A 9,142-nucleotide genomic window follows, 5' to 3' on the forward strand; every position below is an offset into this window, starting at 1 on the left:
GCTAAGGAAGATAGGCGTCGTAACTAAGATTCCCCATAATTTATCTAAAGCTTTTATTTAGCTAATTACAGGACTTGACCACGGAGAGCTTATATCAGAGAGCGCGAGAGAGATGGAGGATAGAGTTTGGTTCAGCACCAAGGACAGCGACACCGTCAGCGGGTTCCCTCTCTCTCTCTGTCTCTCTCTCTCTCTCTCTCTCTGTCTCTCTCTCTCTCTCTCTCTCCTACTCTCTCTCTCTCTCTCTCTCTCTCTCTCTCTCTCTCTCTCTCTCTCTCTCTCTCCCCGGTTGGAGAAATAATGCATGAGGAGACCGGTTGGCGTGACTACAAATTAAGGTCCCGTGAGTGAATGTTTACAACACGTTTCCTAGACAGAACGATGTGCTGACACTCCTCGCTTTATACACCAGTGTTCTGTTCTACCTAGCGCGCTGATACTAAAATGTATGTTATGTTTAAGGGTCCACAAGTGGTTGATATATAGACTGTCTATGGATGAATAGATAATCGATTATATTGAAAAAAAACAAGCGTGACTGGCAATCATTAAAAGTTGCGAAATTCTAGATGAAAAGAAAACATCAGACAGTTTGTCCCGTAAAATATAACCTTTGAATACAGCGCCGAGATTACACCGAGTGAATATAGCTGGGGCAACCAGTAAATGAGAACACCAGATCGATTTCAGTTACGTTTACCAACGCATAATTGTAATCCAATAGTTGGTCGATGGATGTCCATTCAATACGGCACTGACTCATTCACTCGTTCTAACGTTCTGAACGTTCTTCATTCCATGGCCTTTTGCAGTAGCCCTCACTACACACCGATCTTTCGAGAGAGTTGCGCCGCGGCCCCGAGGCGGCTGTAGGCGACGGGTTAATGAGGATCTGGTCGCGGGTTGGCGAAGCGACGTGGCGTGAAAATTAAAACACCCGGCGCGGTGCGGGTATTGCAACCTGCGGTCAAATTCATACACCGCTATTATGGCGAAGTCATTCCCCCAGAAAGGAAGGCGTGACACCCCGCTGTTCTACACGGGCCATGGTAACAGGCCAGGAGATTCCGAGGGCTCCGCATCAAAACTCCAGATTATAAAGTTGGATGGAAATGAATTGAAATCTTTTACAAGCGATCTAGGACGTCAGAGGGACCGTTGACTCAGGTCGGAGAAAGCTCTAATGAGGTTAGGGAGTGTAGGCGTCGGCTATACAAACTTTGTTCGTTTTCGGTTCAGTTGGACCTACCTACTCAGTCTAGTATAAAGCCACGGTTCCAGTTAGAAGACTGATTTGGAAACGTTCATCAACGGTTGTAGAAGCCCATGAAAGGAAATATTTAAACTAACCGCCACCTCACAAAACACAACATTGTGCAGTTTAGTGTAGCGGTAATGTTACAAATCTTCAAATGCTTTTACCAAAAACACGCAAAAACTGACCCGAAAAAAACTTGTGTTGAAGTGACACGTTGGAAATACAACTGTTTTCATTATATGGTAATGTTGAAGTGATTTTTCTACCTTGTATTTGTATTTATTTATTTAGTGTTTTATAATTGAAGGCGGAGTTGTTGTGGAGAAACGGCTAGTGTTCACCTTGGTTGGAAAACAGAGTTGAACTCTGTCTCCCACACAGTCAAATCCAGATTCTCTTAATGTTGTTTTTGGCCTTAAGAGACCGAAATATTTTATTTTGCAATAATGTGTTGCCGTGTACAGTTAAATGTCAAAACAAGAGAGAAAGAGAAAGAGAGAGGTTCAGATACTGAAAATTAGTGTAGCCTAATTTATAGCTCACCACTTTCCATATAAAAAATAGCCAATTAAAAATGTTTGGCTGCCCTGTTTTTTTCACCACCAAACAGCGTTGTAGCTGTCAAAACATACTATCCAGATTAAACTAGACTTTGCCTCCAACGCACAAGGAAGTGTGTTGTCAGGTCTGCGCTGTGGCCCACTCTCGCGCTGACGCTCTCTCTCCCTCGCTCTCTTCTTGTACGTCACTCTGATGGAATGCGCACAGTGGTGCAGCTATTGCGCGTTCACGCAGCTTGAGCGCGCACAGCCCACGTGTACACGCACAGTGCACGGGGTCTGCAAACAGGGTTTTCATTTGGTGTAAATGCCATTAGGGATCTAATGCGCTGCGAAACAGCGTACCCCAAACAATAACAAAAACAACAAAAAAACAAAAACAGATCAATCATGATCATCAACAGCAATTTCATAAATAAATGAAATCTGCAACCATCTAATAATTTCTCTTCTTTCAATTCAGTATTTTCATTCTGTCAATATTTGCCAAAATCGATTCTGTCCTTTCTGGTACGTCCATCTAGTGACCTCTTCCTGTTGAATACCATTTGTGAATATGCCAGTCAGCCGTTTGTGTGAACAAGGGTGGATGGTTGGGGAGACCAGTCACTGTGCCCTCACCAGATCAATTCTCCTAAACTTTGCCAATATTGTAACGTCATCGAAACACAACAGATGTTTTGACATAGTCACTGTTTTTTTTTTTTTTTTTTTTTTGGGGGGGGGGGGGGGGGGGGTTTGGGTGCACTTGCTTCATGTCACCCAGTACAACTGAATCAATTGGGACAGTGTCAGAAGTGCTAATTGTGGATCAAATCAAACAGACCTCAAGTCCACTCCAGCAGTGTTTGAGCAAATGATGAAGAGTGTTTCTTATGCAATGAGCTCAAGAGAATCAGACTATTCTATTTTTCTACAGTTCACCAGGGCATGACTTTCACGTGTGTTAACGGTGTGTGTGTGTGTGTGTGTCTGTATTCTTTCTATCGACCATGGTGAATCGTTTCTTGAAAAACAAAGGTGTGTTGGATATACTTAAAAAAGTGCCATATTTTTTTACTAACTCGTGTCTTATTTTGTTTATATACACGTCCAAGTCTGATGTATCCTGTCATGTGATGAACCCTTACCCAATCAAAATCTGATGTATCCTGACATGTGATGAACCCTTACCCAATCAAAATCTGATGTATCCTGACATGTGATGAATCCTTACCCAATCAAAATCTGATGTATCCTGACATGTGATGAATCCTTACCCAATCAAAATCTGATGTATCCTGACATGTGATGAACCCTCACCCAATCAGTGATCAGACAAACACGCCACAGTCGAGACGAGCTCCAGGATGAAAAAAAATGCAAGTCTATCAGCCTAGTGACACATAGGAGAGACAAGCAATCAGATGTGTTGATACTGAGCCAGTGGAATCTGACTCTCCCCTGGCTTTGCACTGGCCTAGTATAGATCAAGATCAGGTGTTGTTAGCCTTGACCACTGAGCTGTACAAGGAACACACGACTAACTGATGTGAGCTCAGTGTCTAGAGGTTACACTGACCTTGCCATCCTTACCCACTTAGAATTGAGCCATAACAGATAGACATACAGGTAGACAGGCAGGTAGACAGACAGGTAGACAGACAGGTAGACAGGCATGTAGACAGGCAGGTAGACAGACAGATAGACAGGCAGGTAGACATACAGGTACACAGGCAGGTAGACAGGCAGGTAGACATACAGGTAGACAGGCAGGTAGACAGACAGGTAGACAGGCAGGTAGACAGGCAGGTAGACATACAGGTAGACAGGCAGGTAGACAGGCAGGTAGACAGGGCCAGCCCGTCACCTGATCAGGTTTCACGTGACATCATCGCTGCTTAGTGGAACTAAATAATGACCCGCAGGCCGTCTCAAAGGCAGCTCCCTCTCCCCCTCTCTCCCATCTTTCTTCCACCTATCCTGTTCTATATCCCTTCCTTTATCCCTCACTCTCTCCCTCTATTTCTTTCTCATTCCCCCCTCCCCTCCCCTCCCCTCCACACTGACGACTAAGGGACCATTCCTGATCCTGCAGAGCTGAGCTCTCTATATTATAGAGTCTATAAATAGTCACTTGGAAAGTAAAGAAGGGAGGGAAAAAAGAGGGAAAAGAAAGAGAGAGAAACATCTCACAGGAAAAGCACATGAAAAAAGAATGAATTTGCTCCCTTGTTCCCTTCCTCTCCTGCCTCCTTCCTCCCTCTCCTCTTTTTCTTTATCCTTCATTTTGTTTTGTTACTCATTTCTTTTCTTCCTTGTTTGTCTTCCACTGCTATTTCTCTCTCATTCACTCTTTCTCTCCCCCTCTCTTCCACAAGATGCTTCATTTGCATGAAGTAAGGTGATTGGTTCATCACTGTCAGAGAGGTCGAAGCTTAAAAAACAACCAATCCCCTTCAGGAACAGCGTCAACACCCACACAGTCTGCGTATCAAACCTTCCATTCCTCCAATAGGATTGTCTGACCCATCTGAGAGTTTATTTTTTGTTGGACCAAGTACGGCCTTCACTAATGATGCATTGTTTTATGCATTCTCATTGGTTAACAATAACTAAGACGAGCAAGTGGGAATCCCTGGAACAAGGGATGTGATTGGTTGGTGATGATGTGACATCAGTCACCTATTGTGTCCTTGTAGTTTTTGAAATAATGTTTAGGTTGTTTGTGTATTTATTTACGTATTGATTATCCGTTATGGATGTGAGCTAACTAATTGGTATTTGATGACAAAATACGATGCACTTTAGAAATGTCACATGTTGCACTGTCAGTGTCGAATGTAAGAACAATAATTTATTTTTATTACTGTAGATATATGACAAATCCTATTGAGAAAAAATTCGAAATATTTGCCAAATAAACTGCTAAATTAAAGAGTAACGACTGTGTCTGTGTTTGAATGGTTGAATGGTTCCAAAGACATTATGTGTGTTTGTGTGTACACTGAGCATCTACATGTATTTGTGTGTATCCATGTACAGAAAGTATGTGTGCATTCGTGTTTTTGCGTGTATGTGTGCAGTATACAGTGTGCATGTGTGTGTCTGTGGCTTACACACACACACACACACACACACACACAAAGAGGGAAATGCATGGCAGTTAAAAGGGAGAGTGTTGAATTATTGACCTGGTCCCTATTGCGTAACCCTGGTCCTCACAGGGGACGAAAGGGAAGATGGTGAGGGAGTGTGAAAGAGGGGGCACGCAGGGAGGAGGTGAGAAGGGGCGGAGGAGGAGGGGAGGAGGGGGCACAGGGGGAGAAGGGGAGAGGAGGGAGCAGAGGAGTAGAGGAGAGGAGGGGAGGGAGGAGAGGAGGGAGGGGGGAGGAGAGGACGGTGCGGAGGAGGAGAGGAGAGAGGGGAGGAGGAGAGGTGAGGAGGGTTTGGGAGGGGCAAGGTGGGAGAGAGGTGGATAAGGAATGGAGGAGGAGAGGTGGAGAGGGCTACACGTGAGAGAGACCTAGACTGCTGCTCCCTCCCACACACCAAGAGGAGATCCCCTGTCCGGAGGCTTTACTGTGGAGCTATGGGAAGATCTCTCTCACCCGGATATGGGATGCACTGTGTGTGTGTGTGTGTGTGACAGAGGTGAGGAATGTGTATCTATACACTGTTTAGACAATGCATGTATACTGTATAGAAAGGGAGAGAGGGGGAGAGAGAGAGAGAGAGAGAGAGAGAGAGAGAGAGAGAGAGAGAGAGAGAGAGAGAGAGAGAGAGAGAGAGAGAGAGAGGAGGAGAGAGCGAGAGAGAGAGGGAGAGAGAGAGGGAGAGAGGAAGCAGTCTGAGGTGAGGTTCCTTGACTCACCCCAGCAGGACCTGTACAGGGAGAGACAGCCCCCCCATGTGTCTGGATGAGGGAACTGCAGGCTGACTGCAGGAGAAGCCTGAGAAGCTGGCACTACCTCACCCACGCACACACTGCAGTCACGCTGTCTCTGGGAGGGAGGAAACACACACACACACACACACACACACACAGGGAAACACGCATGCCCAGAAGATACTGACGCACAAACACACACACCCCCTGTCTTGCGAATCCCAAACATGCACACACATGATTTTCAGCGAAGGCGTCTCAACATGACTAGTTTCTGCCTTCTGTCTCTCTCTTCCACTTCTCTCTTGTTCCTCTCATCCTTCCCTCCCCTTCTCCAGTGACTCAGAGTTGCAGAGGGAGAGAGATAAAGGAAAAGACAGAGAGACCGAGGGAGAGAGATGAAGGGAAAGACAGAGAGACCGAGGGAGAGAGAGAAATAGAAGGAGGGAAAGGGAGAGAGAAGGTTGGAAAGTTGGGGAGACAGAAATAAATGGAGAGAAAGAGAGAGAAAGAGGGAGAAAGAATGAATGAGAAGAGGCAATGACAGAGGGAGGAGGGGAAGATGAAGGGAAAGAGAAATAGACCCAGACATACACATACACTGACTCAGAAGCAACCACAACTGAGTACACAGGTAATATCAGTTTCTTCAGACAACATCAGCGTCCTCCAGGAAGTGAATCACCACTTAGCAGGCACCCCTTCCTGTGTCATCACATCCTGTGTCATCACACATCACCACCCGTGTCACAAAGATGCCCTGCGTGACTACATGTCCCCCCCCACCCTCCCCTCTACCCCGTCTCTCTCTCAGAGTGGACTCCTCCGTCTAACTCAGGTTGGACCAGAGCGCGGAATGAACCACTGTGACCCAGCGGGGGGGGGGGGGGGGGGGTTGTGGTGACAAAGCTCTGTAGGGTGGGTGAGTCCATGTGACATGTGGGTCATGTACTCGTCTGGCATCGCCGGCCGGGCTGCAGGAACGAGAGGGTGACAGCGTCACTGTGTGGAAGTGACATCAAGGAAGTGTGTGTGACTGGAACACACACACACACACACAGGCAGGCGAGGAAAGACCACGCTCTCAGACGCTTTTGGATGACTTTTAATCGTTTATACTTATACATGCATATCGTCACTTGTCTACAGCTTGTAATAGATGTGGATACACAACTCCCCAGTTCAATTGTCAGAGATGAGATTACACCCCCTCCCCACAAACCCTCCCACACACACATGCCCCCCACCCCCAACCCCCTCAACACAGTTTTTACAAGCAGTCTTACCAAAAGTCTATACAACAGTTTCATTTACAGACAAACACACAGCATGTGACTGCACCAAGCTTGCTCGTTGAGAACACCCAGTCACACTGGGGTTGTAGAACCTGAGGTTCTATTACGTGAGGGTCTGTAGAACGCGAGGTTCTAGATCGTGAGGTTCTAGAAGCAGCGCAGGCTCTGTTGCCTGGGAAACACTGTTGGTCGGGGTTCTAGAACGTGCAGGACATATCTGGTGCTCGTTCAATAAAACTATTGAAAGAAACAGATGTTTCACCGTGCACAGATGAAGGGTGTCTGTCTAAATGAATGCCTGCCTGTCTAGATCTAGCATAACTAGATCTGAATGAAAGCCAGTCATCGCCATAACAACCTCACTGCAACTCGAAAAGAAGAAAAATCACCTCAACCACGTCAAAGCGGTCGAACCAAAGCGACAGGTGCACGTTTCTAAAAGAGATGAAAGCTTCAAAGATTGTTTATAATAAAAATGTAGAATCCATAATGAGATGAATGTTCCCCTACTAGAGTCTATTCTGTCTGAGCCCTTTTAGAATAAGACACTCCAGAACACTCCAGAACACTCCAGAACACTCCAGAACACTCCAGAACACACAAGGGCAGGGAGACAGTTCAGCGACTCAGTTACAGATTCACGCTCGTACACTCAAACTGTGTGTGTGTTTGTGTGTGTGTGTGTGTGTTTGTGTGTGTGTGTGTGTGGGGGGGGGGGGGTTGGGGTTAGACTACCGTTCGCCTCCGCGGCACCGCAGAACTCTTACACCCACTGCTTTGCCGGTTGCTACTGTGCGGCGATGTTTACCGTAAACAAAGTTTGTTGGATTGGGAAGTAGTACAGTACCTCCTAGTGGAAGAGGTGAGTTCTGCTCCAGGAACACTGAGCTGGCAGCTGGTCATATGGGCGCGTGGTCGTTGGTTTGGCAGATTGTACAGACCATAATAAGATTTGTTTGTTTCTGCCGTTGAGTCCGTTTGTGGACAGAGATAGATTGACCGCTTGTCCCCATGGTAACCGGCCTTCTTACAGGAAGCCAGCAGAGAGAGAAAGATGGAGTCTAACAGTTATCCTTCCGTTTATAACGAGAGCATAGAAGGTGGGAGGTGTGTGTGTGTGAGTGTGTGTGTGTGTGTGTGTGTGAGTGTGTGTGTGTGTGTGTGAGTGAGTGTGTGTGTGAGTGTGAGAGAGAGCCTAGCTGGGGTTGGGCATGAATGAGAAAGAACCTTCTGTTTGGGTTCCAACGTACGTTGGCGTTGTCAGGGGCAACAGAGGCAGTCAGAAATCCGGGGCCCTCTGCGGACACACACACACACACACCTTTCCTTCACTCTGCAGTCTTCTCCCCCAGTCTGCCCCCTTGTGCTCTTAGCTTGAGTATATGTACATTACATCGACCCCCTACCTCCCCCTCCCCTCTCCCCCTCCCTCCTTCCCCCTCCCTCCCCACCCCCTCCTTTCCCCTCCCTCCCTCCCCCCTCCTCCCTCTCTCTCATTGGAGACATGCGTCTCCAGAAAATCATCACCTTCCCAGCCTCCATCACACCCTCAGATCTGATTCATAGGACTGTCCTATTCAACACATGGAACAGTACAGTAGTCTGAGTGTGTGTTTGTGTGTCTGTGTGTGTATTGGATTCTACAGTAGATGCCAGGTTAGTAAGGTATGGTAACTATAGTAACAGTACCAGTGGTGATGACAGTGGAGTGTGCCACTGTGTGCTAGGATGAGGGGTGGGGGGTTGAACCATTCTGTATTAGTGGGGGTGGGGATACAGAGAGGGACCAGTTCCATTTCAAGCCCTTGGCATCGTTCTCTGACTGTGTTCTCGAATCTGATTGGATGGGTGAAAGCAATCAGAACTAACTTCATTCTGCTTTTCCATTGGTCCAGTCTCTCCAAACAGGGGATGGTGTGAAAGGAGGGAAGGGGAGGGTGGGAGGGAGGGAGGTAAAGAGAGGGAGGGAGGTAAAGAGAGGGAGGGAGGTAAAGAGAGAGAGGGAGGTAAAGAGAGGGAGGGCAGCCAGGGAGATGACTAAATGGAACGTGTCCCTTCCCGTCCTCAGAAACGATTGAATTTTCCAGCACTCAAAAACATTCTCTACCTGCTCCCCTCTACACAGAAAGTCCCGCCTCCTTCCCCCCTCCCCCCCTTCCCC

Source organism: Hypomesus nipponensis, chromosome 25, assembly GCF_054491055.1.
Source record: "Hypomesus nipponensis isolate SF chromosome 25, ASM5449105v1, whole genome shotgun sequence".
In the NCBI taxonomy this organism is placed as follows: Eukaryota; Metazoa; Chordata; class Actinopteri; order Osmeriformes; family Osmeridae; genus Hypomesus; species Hypomesus nipponensis.